This window comes from Rhipicephalus microplus, chromosome 6, assembly GCF_043290135.1.
Source record: "Rhipicephalus microplus isolate Deutch F79 chromosome 6, USDA_Rmic, whole genome shotgun sequence".
Lineage (NCBI taxonomy): Eukaryota > Metazoa > Arthropoda > Arachnida > Ixodida > Ixodidae > Rhipicephalus > Rhipicephalus microplus.
In genome coordinates, this window is record NC_134705.1 from 163,903,754 (window position 1) to 163,917,574 (window position 13,821).

Below are 13,821 nucleotides of genomic sequence, written 5' to 3' on the forward strand. Positions count from 1 at the left end.
CATCCTGAACTATGGGAGAAGCCCTTTACAGAACATCATTAAGTGTTCGGCAGTTTCTTCTTCCTCTCCACACGGACTGCATACTGTGTCTACCCCTTCGTATTTGGCCCGATATGTCTTGGTTCGCAATACTCCCGTCCTGGCCTCAAACAGTGGAGAACTACCCCGAGTATTGTCATAGATCCTTTTCTTGGCAATTTCCTGCTTAAAAGTTTGATAGATCGCTAGTGCTGACTTCTCAATCATGCCAATTCTCCACAAGTCAGTCTCCGTTTCCTTCACTTTCTTCTTAACCGATAGTTCTTTTTGGTTTGACCACCTGCTGTTTTCTAAGTATTTACCAGTCAATTTCTTGGTTTGCTTCCTCCTTTTTGTATCGACATTCTTCATGTACAAGTAGCTGAAAACCTTCCTAGCCCAGCGCTCCGCCCCCATTTCTCTCAATCGCTTCTCAAACTATCTTGCTGCTAGCCTCCTGCCTTCAAATGATGTCCATCCCATTTCACCTTGCACTCGCTGATTTGGTGTATTCCCGTGAGCTCCTAAACTAAGCCTACCTATTCCACGTTGCTTAATTTCTAATCTTGCTCGAACTTCTGATCTCGTGCACAAGACCACAATGCCGAACGTCAGCCCAGGAACCATGACCCCTTTCCATATTCCTCTCGCAACATCGTACCTATTGTAATTCCACAGTGCAGTGTTCTTCATTACCGCTGCATTCGTGTTACCTTTAGTCGTAACGTATATTTCGTGTTCCCTTAGGTACTCGGCCCCATTGCTTATCCATACACCCAGATAAGTGTATTTATCTGTTATCTCTAGCGTGACTACCTGTATTCTAAGCTCACTACCTTCGTTATCATTAAAAATCATGACTGCTGATTTTTCCTTACTGAATCTAAAATCTAACCTATCTCCCTCATTACCGCAGATGTCCATCGATCTCTGCAAATCTTCCTTGTTGTCGGCCATTAGCACTATATCATCTGCGTACATAAATGCTGGTAGTGCCTGATCAATGAGCTTTCCTTCTTTTACTAAAGAGAGGTTAAAGCCAAGTCGACTTCTCTCTAATTTGGCCTCGAATCATTGTAGGTACATCATGAATAACAAGGGTGACAATGGACACCCCTGCCTAAGTCCCCGTTTCACCTCTGTGGGCTTGGATACCTGTTTTTCCACTTTATAACTACCTTGTTACTTTTAAAGATTTCCTTTAAAAGATTAGTGACTCCATCTTCCACACCCAGTGTGTCTAGTATTCCCCACAAGTCCTCTTGAACCACGCTATCGTACGCTCTCTAGATATCCAAAAATGCTATCCTGACGGCAACAAAAATGTGTGACGACAACAGTGCCCTTTCTCGGCGCAAGAAATGCATTCGCATTCTCTCGATTCCCTTCGAGGAGGTGGGACCATTTCGTGAGAGAATTCTTTCAAATTCTTAAAACTAGTGTTTATTCAAACAAGCCATCCTGCAATTGTGAGCACCGGATTCACAACACATGAATATATAAGAAATATATAAGTGTAGTCATTCTTGCCACATCACACATAAAAGCCCACTAAACAATTTAGGTACAGTTAGTAAAGTTAGTTAGTACAGTTAGTAGACGATAAAAAAACAAAAAAAAGCCAACGACTAAAGGTCCCTCCTTTCTCGTGTAGCAATCGGACGTCGTTCAAGTTCCGTCAACTACAGCTGGGACTTGCTCTTCTCCAACTCGTACAACTCGCGCACCCTCGCTCCTGCGCAAGATCCCGGCTGCGGAAACATCCACTCGAGCGTCGCCAACCTGCGCAACACGCCGATTCCGTCCTTCCCCGACTCGCTTTGACGCTCGACCGCGGCCTGGACCAGGGTTCTAATCCGCTCACCGTACGCCTTCATTAAATCACTGTGCTGGCCCTCTAGGTAGAGCCGGATTACCAGATCCCTCGTTGAGTAGTCCTCGATCGCGTTTAGGACATGGAGTGACGTAATGGTCATCAGCTCGAAAAGCGCGCCGCGTGTCCCGTCAGGACCATCAACCACTGGAAACTGATGCCAAACGTCGGCGGCTTCCGGGAATTGCGCGGTCTTCCCCTCGTACATCGAGACTCGAAATGGAGGCATCCCAGGAGGCATACCGACAGCGTCGTGGACCAACGCTGGGCATTCCGGAGAAGTTGTTGTAGATGGCACGTCTTCTGACACCACTTCTTCGGCAACTATCCACTCGGGCACTTTCGCGGGCATGAGGGAAGTCGTACTTGAAGTGACGGCGTCGGAAACGGGATAGGCGCGACCAGTGACCGTTTCGCAGCGTTGAACGTTTTCGGGAACGGGTCTATCCGACTCCGACTCATCTGCATTCACACCTGTAGCGCTTGCGGATACGCCGCTGCTGATGGTGACGCGTTCGCAGTTCGTCGTCACGAACGAATCAGAATACCGCAAGCGTCGTGCTTCCGTCATTGGAGGAGTAGACGTGGCACGAAGAGTAGCCTGAGGGGTGACCCGTGTCGACTCATCGCCCCGAAACGGTGCCTCGCTGACGGAGCTGTTCACTGCGGCGTCATCGGGTGACACGTCTTTCTCGATATACTCCTCGGATACGATGAGAAAGTCGGATGATTCGGTCGCACTGCCCGAAGGCACGGAAAGACTACGACTTGGTTCTACCCCAACCACGGCGTCTTCCGATTGAGGGTTCACAATGCTGGAGCTGCTGGATTGGTCGCACTTGTAAACTTCGGTCGCCTCGCTCAGCGTATCGTCATCGCACGATTCGGCGCACTGGTAACATTCCATGAGCAAGTCGCAATCGTAAACTAGCGGTCGCTCAATCAGCGTGCTGACGGCAACGCCCTCTTTGTCTGAGGGAGAACGGGCTGCGGTTTCAGGACAAACCCTCTCGGCAGGGCTCATGTTCGACAATTGGTCCACTCCCGTGTCCGTAACAGGACGCGGACCGCTCGCCGAAGTCTCTGCATCGTACTCACATTGACGTTCGGTACCATCGGAAGCGTCGTCGCAGGATTTGTCCTCAACTTCTTCGAAATCGGCCACCGTGGGGCTCAGTGATCGTTCAGCAGTCACTGGGTTTGCATCGAGCGACGGCGGACCTGGCGACAGATCGTTTGTTCCATCATCTTCGCATTCCGTCGCGTCCCTGGCTACATCGCAGCAGTCGCCTTCGCCGACGGCTTTCCCCGAGTTCGGGCTGGTAGTGCTGTCGGCGACAGCAACCGACAGAGCAAAGACATAGGAGTCTGGCGAACTGTGCACACGCTCTTTTTCAACGACTAATAGCGTCGGTTCCGGTTTTTCCGGATTCAAATCCGCACTTCCGGACACGATGGTATCCAAGGAACGCGGACTCTCAGCAACGGCCTCGGAGGATTGAGGTGAAACGTCATGCTTTGGCTCAGTTAGCAGCTTTGATGTAGTGCACAACGTGGCCAGCAGCTCCTTCGTCACCGAGCCGCAAGAAGTCTGCTGCTTTCGAACTGAAGGAACGTCGGGTGGCCCCTTGACCTGCGCCGAACTAGGCTGCTCTTTCGTGCACAACTTAGGAATCTTGTACTTCGCGAGTTCCGGACTTATGAAGCTGATGGGCGCTCTCGTTAAGGGCTGGTCTCGACATTGAGGTTTCGTCAGCGTCGATGCCTTGGCGACACTTGCTCTCGACGACTCCGGCTCAACTGCACCGCTAGCCCGCGCTTTTCTTTTCGCCAAATCACTCACCTCAGTTGTCATCTCATCACTGCGCTTGACATCTCTGGGAGGCGGTACCTGGCTGGACGCGCTCGAAGACTTCTCCTCGCTGCGACCCCTGAACATTTCAGCGCGGCAGCCGGCTTGTGTCGCTTGCTGTTTTTCTCCGGCTCGGAACTGGTGGAGCGTTCGCGACATCGCTTGGCTAACGCCCTGTCGCCACTGCTCCCAGACTCGATTGCAGCAAGACCAATCATCGTGGTTTCCCGGTTCGACGCAGTGCTCCAGGAACACCACCGCGACGACGGACTGCGTCGTTCATTCGAGTCACGAGAAGTCTTGAGCGCACCACTGGTGTCCTCCGACCAGTCTTTACTTCGCGACGTCGAGGGTGAATGAGACGTAAAAGGAGAGGTCGTAGAGGGCTGATGCTCCGCGGTCCGATCGCAGTCGTAGTACCTCTTGGGTGACGGACGTCGTCTGGGAGCGGCGACGACGCGTGCCTCGAAGACTTCTGGTGGCCCGTCACGCGGGCGCGCCGTTGGTTTTGATAGCGATGGACTTTCGTCGCATTGAGTCACGTTCACGACACCGGACTCACCGATGCATCTCTCGTGAGGTTGGCTAGCGAAGGCGCCATATGGACTGACGGTAGAAAGGTACCGCCAAGGAGCGGGCGGCTGCCAGCGGTTGCACTGGACGTTGGCGAAGCCAGGTGGTCGTGGATGGCGAAAGGCAGGCCACGGCGTAGGCAACAACGGAGGGCGAACGCCGCGGAGTGGTGTTCTCCACTGAGAGAAGCGGTACGCCTGCCGAGACCCGCGAATTGCGCGCCTGGCCATTCTGTTTGAACGCCAGCCACCACGAGCGATGCCGCCGCCGCCGAAGTTCTCGATCTGGTCGCTTCCGTCCCGCATTCCGGCCGTTTAAAAGGCGATTCAGAATAGAGGTAGCTCCCAGAATAGAGGTAGTTCAATGTCAAAGTCACAGAATAGAGGTAAATCAATGTTCTACGCCGTAGAATGTACACCTGTTGAAGTAACCCACAGCAGCAAACACGGCGCACAACGTATGATGGCGAACAAAGCAAACGCGGGCTCACGTCCGCGCAGGTCCGCTATGCGCAGGGGCGCGTTGTCCAATCGCAGCGCTCGCAGCGCAAGCCCAAGCAGCCAATCGACAACACGGCGCGCAATTAAAAATGCGCTTCGCCGTGGAACGGTACTCGATTCGTATGCTGGTGCCGCCGGGACACGATTTCTGATAAATATGAGCCCAGGCCATGGTTTTCTGTTAAAGTGAATGCTATGTCATCTCGAAAGGACTACAGCAGAGACACTCGACATGTCATTAACCCTTCGGTTACTGTTCGACAGTCCAGGCAAGGTTGAAATTCATGTTTACCAGATGCGAGCACACGTACGCTGCTACGCTCTTCCAGTTTACTATGCTGGTGCTGTGGGCTAGATGAGCGATTGTGGGATCACTGGCGTCATACACGTGGCGTACGCCACCAATGTCTCCTGGGTGCAGTGTTGGTCACAGACTTTGCATCGATTTCGACGGTCCCCACACAGGGTGCGCAACATTACGAACGGTGACGTAAATCAATTGAGGGGCATCAGGCGGGTCTTGGCATATGTATTCAAGACGGGAGAGACACCCAAGCGCCCCCCCCCCCCCCCCACTGGAAGTCCCACTCTAGCCATGCCACAAAACCCTATGAACAGCGCTACGCCAGCGAGCGGGGGGGGGGGGGGGGGGGACTCGACTAAGGAGAACCTTTGCTGTTAAAACATTCTTTGTTATTTATTCCCTTCAGTCACTTTCTTCCGCTTTCATGCTATTTTGTACACTGCGTCAAGCAGCTGAAATGGTTTAGAGTTGGCGTCAAAAATTTAAATGGATGGGGTGCCTTTTTGTAATACTTGGGAAATCTTTCCCTGCCCTCCTGACAAGTTATTCAGTCTGGGACCACTGGCGTAGCCAGGGGGTAGTACATCAAGCCCGTGCACCCACCCTCCCTGAATTTTCGTCGCCATAGGATATTATTAAAAATTACCATTTTAAGGGGGTGTCCCCTCCCCAAATTATAAAAAAGGTGCCTCCCCCCCCCCCCAAAAAAAAAAAAAAAACTTCTGCCTACATCGCTGTCTGGGATAGCATGTTACCGTAGAGGCAAAGTGATACACATTCAAGAACTACAGATTAATTCAATCAGTGATTCAAATATGTGAGTATCTTTAGACATTGCTCCTGTCTTCATGATTAAGAATCAAAACTGCTGCTACCTCTTTGCTTTTGACAACATAATGCCAGGGGTGTAGTTGTGGTGGGAGAGTGGAGGCACGCTTATTACTGTGTATCATAGAGGTAACAATTCGCTTAAGGGCTACGGTGCCCACCTGGTTGACCCCTCCACTACTGCTCGTTCAAAGGGGTACAGTGGTCCACCAGGTGGGCACTGCAGCCTTGCCGCTCTACAACAAACTCAATGGCTATGGCAATGAAGAGGACCTCCATAGCCAAAAAAACAGTCCCACCATAATTAAAGTGATATTTTCAAGTAGCCCTACCTACTCTACTGCATAGCATTTTTTTTTTGTGCACCAACATACTCATTCATTGAAATATCAAATCATCATCATCATCATCATCATCAGCCTGACTACGTCCACTGCAGGACAAAGGCCTCTCCCATGTTCCGCCAGTTAACCCGGTCCTGTGCTTGCTGCTGCCAATTTATACCCGCAAACTTCTTAATCTCATCTGCCCACCTAACCTTCTGTCTCCCCCTAACCCGCTTCCCTTCTCTGGGAATCCAGTCAGTTACCCTTAATGACCAGCGGTTATCCTGTCTACGTGCTACATGCCCTGCCCATGTCCATTTCTTCATCTTGATTTCAGCTATGATATCCTTAACCCCCGTTTGTTCCCTAATCCACTCTGCTCTCTTCTTGTCTCTTAAGGTTACACCTACCATTTTTCTTTCCATTGCTCGCTGCGTCGTCCTCAATTTAAGCTGAACCCTCTTTGTAAGTCTCCAGGTTTCTGCTCCGTAGCTAAGTACCGGCAAGATACAGCTGTTATATACCTTCCTCTTGAGGGATAGTGGCAATCTACCTGTCATAATTTGAGAGTGCTTGCCGAATGTGCTCCACCCCATTCTTATTCTTCTAGTTACTTCAATCTCGTGGTTCGGCTCTGCGGTTATTACCTGCCCTAAGTAGACATAGTCTTTTACAACTTCAAGTGCACTATTACCTATCTCGAAGCGCTGCTCCTTGCCGAGGTTGTTGTACATTACTTTCGTTTTCTGCAGATTAATTTTAAGACCCACCTCTCTGCTCTCCTTGTCTAACTCCGTAATCATGAGTTGCAATTCGTCCCCCGAGTTACTCAGCAATGCAATGTCGTCGGCGAAGCGCAGGTTACTAAGGTATTCTCCATTGACTCTTATCCCTAACTGCTCCCATTCTAGGCTTCTGAAAACCTCCTGTAAGCACGCGGTAAATAGCATTGGGGAAATTGTGTCCCCCTGCCTTACACCCTTCTTGATTGGTATTCTGTTGCTTTCTTTATGAAGCACTATGGTAGCAGTTGATCCCCTGTAGATTTCTTTCAGAATGTTTATATATACTTCATCTACGCCCTGATTCCGCAGTGTTTGCATGACGGCTGATATTTCTACTGAATCAAACGCCTTCTCGTAATCTATGAAGGCTATGTATAGTGGTTGGTTATACTCTGAGCATTTCTCTATTACCTGATTGATAGTATGAATGTGGTCAATTGTTGAGTAGCCTGTTCGAAATCCTGCTTGTTCCTTTGATTGATTGAATTCTAATGTTTTCTTTACTCTGTTAGCAATTACCTTTGTAAATAGCTTGTATACTACAGAGAGCAAGCTGATCGGCCTGTAATTCTTCAAGTCCTTGTCATCTCCTTTCTTATGTATTAAGATGATGTTAGCGTTCTTCCAAGACTCTGGTACTCTTCCCGTCAGGAGACACCTCGTAAACAGGGTGGCTAGTTTTCCTAACACAATCTGTCCTCCATCTTTCAGCAAATCTGATGTTACCTGATCCTCACCAGCAGCTTTGCCCCTTTGCATGCTCTCCAAAGCTTTTCTGACTTCTTCTATCATTACTGGTGGGGTGTAATCTGGGTTACTGCTAGTTCTTATAGTATTAAGGTCGTGGTTGTCTCGGCTACTGTACAGATCTCTGTAAAACTCCTCCGCTATTTTAACTATCCTATCCATATTGGTAGTTATTTTGCCTTCTTTGTCCCTTAGTGCATACATCCGACTTTTGCCTATCCCAAGTTTCCTCTTCAATGCTTTGACACTTCCTCCGTTTTTCAGAGCGTGTTCAATTCTCTCCATGTTATACCTTCTTACATCGCATACCTTACGTCTATTAATCAACTTCGAAAGCTCTGCCAGTTCTATTTTGTCTGTTGTACTTGACACTTTCATGATTTGACGCTTCTTAATTAGGTTCTTCGTTTCTTGGGAAAGCTTGCCAGTGTCCTGTCTAACTACCCGGCCTCCAACTTCCACTGCACACTCCGTAATGATACTCGTCAGATTATCATTCATTGTATCTACGCTAAGGTTGGTTTCCTCACTAAGAGCCGAGTACCTGTTCTGCAGCGACACTCTGAATTCCTGTACTTTCCCTCTCAGTGCTAGCTGATTGATTGGCTTCTTGCGTATCAGTTTCTGTCGTTCCTTCTTCAAGTCTAGGCGAATTCGAGACCGTACCATTCTATGGTCACTGCATCGTACCTTGCCAATCACTTCCACATCCTTAACGATTCCAGGGTGTGCACTCATTATAAAGTCTATTTCGTTCTTATTTTCGCCATTAGGGCTCCTCCATGTCCACTTGCGGTTTTCTCGTTTTCGGTAGAAGGTATTCAAAATCCGTAAATTATTGCGTTCTGCGAATTCTACTAGTAGCTCTCCTCTGGCGTTTCTAGTACCGATGCCATAATCTCCTACTGCCTGGTCTCCAGCCTGCTTCTTCCCTACCTTTGCATTAAAGTCGCCCATCACTATAGTATATTGTGTTTTTACCTTACTCATTGCCGATTCCACGTCTTCATAGAAGCTTTCAACTGAAGCGTCATCATGGCTGGATGTAGGCGCGTAAGCCTGTACTACCTTCATTTTGTATCTTTTATTCAGTTTAATTACGATACCTGCCACCCTTTCATTAATGCTATAGTGTTCCTCTATGTTGCCAGCTATGTTTCTGTGAATTAGGAACCCCACTCCCAGTTCTCTTCTGTCTGACAAGCCCCTGTAGCAAAGGACGTGCCCATTCTGTAGCACCGTATAGGCCTCATCTGTCCTCCTAACCTCACTGAGCCCTATTATATCCCATTTAACACCCTCTAGCTCCTCGAATAGTACAGCTAGACTTCCCTCACTAGATAAGGTTCTAGCGTTAAACGTTGCCAAGTTCAGGTTCCAATGGCGGCCTGTCCGGATCCAGAGATTCTTAGCACCCTCTGCTGCGTTGCAGATCTGACCGCCGCCGTGGTCAGTTGCTTCGCAGCTGCTGGGGACTGAGGGCCGTGAGTTATTTGACGTAAGCATGTGGGAGGTAGTGGCCAGATACTGCACCAGGGTGGCCAATCCTTCTCTGGTGAGGGAGTGCGTTCTCGGCGGTGTTTGCCGGTGAGGCCGCACCCCAGGCCTCCTAATGCAGTTCCATCGACACGCGGATTTTTTTTTTTTTTTTTTTTAATCCGGTTGGGAACTGCGCGGTACCGGGATTTGAACCACGGACCTCTTGCATGCGAGGCGGATGCTCTAACCACTACGCCATCGCTGCCCTCCACGCAGATGCCGGCGTCGGTAGTATAGTGGTTAGCATAGCTGCCTTCCAAGCAGTTGACCCGGGTTCGATTCCCGTCCGACGCATCTTTTCTTCGAAATATCAAATCATAACCAATTAGATATGATTTCAGCAAGTCTTTATGCAAGTCTTCCATTATAGGTATGTTTATTGTGTTGTTGTATTGTGCCATCAGTGATTCACAGTGCACTAAACTTTTTTTTCCCGTTTCTTCAATTTCTTCCCTTCCCAAAAATGCAACGATGTAGCTGGAAGGTTATACAGTTCTCCAATGAACTTCGTAGAACAAGGGTCCAACGGCAATTCTGATTCTGCCCTCTGAAAGCAGTGCATCTGACACAATAGATCACTGCATAGGTCACCAGAACTATTGCTCATAGGAATGACTTTTCCAAGATTCACAAAACTAAACTTTTTTTTTTTTGCAAATCGCTCAACATCTCAAAACAGTTTGCACTGTCGCACTCAACACAGTTGAAAACTGATACAATAGATAAATTTCTGAAGACTCGGAGACAACAACATTGTCTCGCTTCAAACACATCTATCAAGAATAGGAAATGAAAGTGGAACAAAAGAAAAAAGATCTTTACATTAGGAATGAATTTATCTCGTCCTGTCATTTCGTATTTTGAAGCCTTTATCTCTAGGTTCTCCAAGGGAAGGGTCGCATGGCTGTGTGAAATTACTACGATCAAGCCAATCGGTCAACTAGGTAACATAAATCATTATCTTGTGTGCAAACACATACATTTTAATATATTTTGAAAACTGAATATTGATTAACTTCATTATATTACTAATAAGTTAAATTTAGTTTTATTATACACAGGGGAGGGGCAGGGGGTGCGCAAAGTGAGCCCATACATAGACATGAGAGAAAGGGGGTGCTTACGAGTCTCGAGAATCAGGAAAGTTCGAAGTGCAAGGCTTCGTGAGCGTTAATGGGACCAATAGTCACGTAACCAATGATGACGTCACATCAGGAGGCTAACCACCTTCTTTTGTCCTGTCTGTGGGCAATGCCTTTTATTACAATTTTCAGTGCGATCTTTAGAGATCGTCAAAGTAATTTAACGGAGATGGTCTGCGACAGACCATACTTCCCTTTGAAATGGAACCCTGTGCACGCTTATGCATTTGAGCACCGGAATTTTCTATATAGTACTGTAATGTTTCTATTTGACGCATTGCCACATTCTAAAGTTTTATAGCAACTAAACAAGCCACTCAATTCTTGGCCGATCCCCCCAATGGATGTGAGCCACTGCTGAACAAGAATCAAGAATTTCAAGAAACCATGAAGAGAAAAAGGAAGAAAGTGAGCAAGATTCTGGCAACTCATTATTACACACCTAATTCAGCAAGTTTTATTCACAAAATTATGCTACAGAGCCTCTACACCAAACTTTTATAAGCATAAAAGTGGTCTGGAATCTTCATCTCTGTGTTAATTTTGTCATCGCCAGGAATAATCAATCAAACAGTATTTTTTATCATGCAGTCACTTCCCTTTGCCCAGGAAAAGCGTTCCCGAAGAAGCATTTATTCGGACTAAATTGGACCTAGCCATCACATGCGGAGCATTTCTTAGTCGCACGAGGTCACGGATCCGGCGTTGGCGGCACCGTTAGCACTCCCACTGTGCATGATCACGTCTCATGCCAACTTTCGCTCCCCTTCCCTTCTCTCACCTCACAATGCCAACGCAGGCAGTGTCTGCTAGTAAAGAAATTTAGCGCTCGCGCTGCACAACCGTTCACTGGCCAGCTCGTATATGTAGGCACTGCATCGCGCCTTCGTAGTACAGCCAAGGGCATCACTTGGCTTTCGCTTAACTTGACACTTTGCTCGACTTGAGTAGACGCGACGGAAGCGATAGTATCAACCAGTAGCGAGGCACAACCCAACATCAGCATCCCACTACTCGTAGAAGGCAGTGCTTCTCCTTCCTTCAATAAACAGGAATAATGATTACAAAATAACAAGCATTCACAAACCATACCTAATAAGGCAACATCCACGGGATATTCCCGCCACTTTGCAAACCATTTACTCGCGTTCCCCCCGTGAGCAGATGCAGGTGGCCTTTTTTCAAACATCAGGTCTTTGGAATATTCTCAGTGCTGTTTAAAATTTTCAATCACGTAATGATAACTTTTAGTGATATTGTCAATTTACCATATTTTATTTACATCAACTATATTGAATGTATCTAAAAGTCATGAAATTTAACTATGTCTATTTTTGTTAGGCTATGCGTATTTAGTGGGCCACCCACATAAGATATTGATTTCAGCTTCAGCACGTGGAAACGCCTCCTAAGAGAAAGGGGCACGTGCTTAGAAAGACGAGGTGGCCAGAGCACAGCCATCCAGGAAAATGGGGCCAAACACCACCTGTCTGGGTCATGCCCCAGAATTACGATGTTCAGACGAGATCTTGCCAGAGTAGGAGGCTCAACAAGCAGCCGCCTATTGCTTCCAGATCAACTTTTTATGCTACACATGTGTTCGCCCACAGCTTGAGTATGCATTGGCGTTGTGGGACCTTATTACATTAACCCAAAGCATCGAGGCAGTACAAACCAGCACTGCCTACTTCATCTTATCTGATTATCACAAAACGTGCAGCATGACTTCCATGAAAGCATCATTACAACTTACTTTACTTGCTGTTCGCAGGAAAACATTCTTGTTCGAGTTTTTATCATAAGATTTACTATCAAACTATATTCGCCTCTATTGTCAATACATGCAACACATCTGGACCTCTGTCAGATGATTCAGGCTCCCAAGAGTCGTACAATTAACCGTACATCGTCATTTTTTACCGGGACTTCTACAAAATGCAATCAGCTTTCTAAATTATTTAAAGTTCAATTTATTAGGTTCTCAATTATTTTTTTTGCCTTTTATTAGATTGATATATTCATGTATGACAGCAGATTAAAATTAATAATCACTGGCCCTGGTCACCTCCTCGAGACATTTCGTTGTTTATGCCGCTGAATGCAAGGGCACAAAGGCTGGCCGCCATATGTCTGTTCCATGCATGGGTGTGGACAGTCGAGCAGCAGGAAAGGAAAGAGAGCTTTATTGCATGATGCCGGTGTATTTGCACAGAGGCAGGGCAGGCTTGAGCATGGGTAGTCACTGCAATTCTTGATGACGATGCACTTGGTCACATTTTTCTTCCCTTGGGAAAAAAAAAGAAAAGAAAAACAGAACACAAAATTTCTAAACGAAGGCATATTGAAGCAATAATTCAAAGTTCAATTTGCACTACATCCGCGGAACAGTTTCTGTTGGGCACTCTGGGAGAGGATAGCGTTGTGGCGATCTTCGCAGTTTTGTGCTTCGACGCAGCGCTTCTTGAGGTGCTTGCTGCTCGGTGGTGCCTAGCTGCGGTCTGTAATGCACAGTCGCTGTCACGCTTTCTGGCTGCTATGAGAAAACCTGCCCATTTGTTGACCTGAGGAGCTCTCTCGTGCGTCGTAGATACTGGCCGTTCTCAGTCGCCACAATATAAGAGCGTGGTGTACTTGCCGGGCCAATGAAAACTGCTGATGCCCAGGTCTTGTTTGTTGTATCGTAAACCAATACTGTGGAACCACTGTGCACTTCCGGTAGATTCCACGTTGGTCTGTTGTAGAAGATGCATTGTTTTCGCCATATTTCGCCGAGTCGCTTTCGGACAACTTCGGTCAGCACGGCTCGGAGTTCTGGGTGACAGTCTAGTACGGGCAGCTTGGTCCTCGTCTGTCAACCCATGAGTCATTAGATGGGTCACTTTGGGTGGTCATCCCTTGGCATGTTTCTCCATTCAAGCAGGCCGCTGTGGAACTCCAGCTTTCCAAACCAGCACTTCTTCAGTAGTTTCTTTGCTTCTTGGACGGCCCTTTCAGCCATGCCGTTACCGCGAGGGTAATGCGGACTGGTAGTCACGTCGGTGATGCCCAGCTACGTTGAAAAAATACGGAAGCATGCGCTATTGAAGAATGGGGTGGCCATTATCGCTGCATATCTTTGCTGGTATGCCATGCGTGGTGAAGATTTGCATGCACACGTTTGTCACTGCTTCTGCCGTAGTTCGATGCATCTGCTTGATCTCGAAAAAAAAAAAGAACTCTACCACAACGAGGTACTCATCACCTTCGTGGTAGAAAAGCTCGATTCCTACTACTTGCCACGTCAAAGTAGCCATATCGGGACTAAACATTGGTAGCCTGGCGTTCCTGCTCTTGT

At 47.7% G+C, this 13,821-nt stretch overlaps 1 non-coding gene across 1 annotated transcript; it reads left to right on the forward strand.

Annotated features, from left to right (window-relative positions):
* Positions 1-9,567: 9,567 nt before the first annotated feature.
* TRNAG-UCC (transfer RNA glycine (anticodon UCC)) lies at positions 9,568-9,639 on the forward strand. Its single transcript has one exon. It is a non-coding gene; the product is annotated as a tRNA-Gly (tRNA).
* The last annotated feature ends 4,182 nt before the right edge of the window (positions 9,640-13,821 follow it).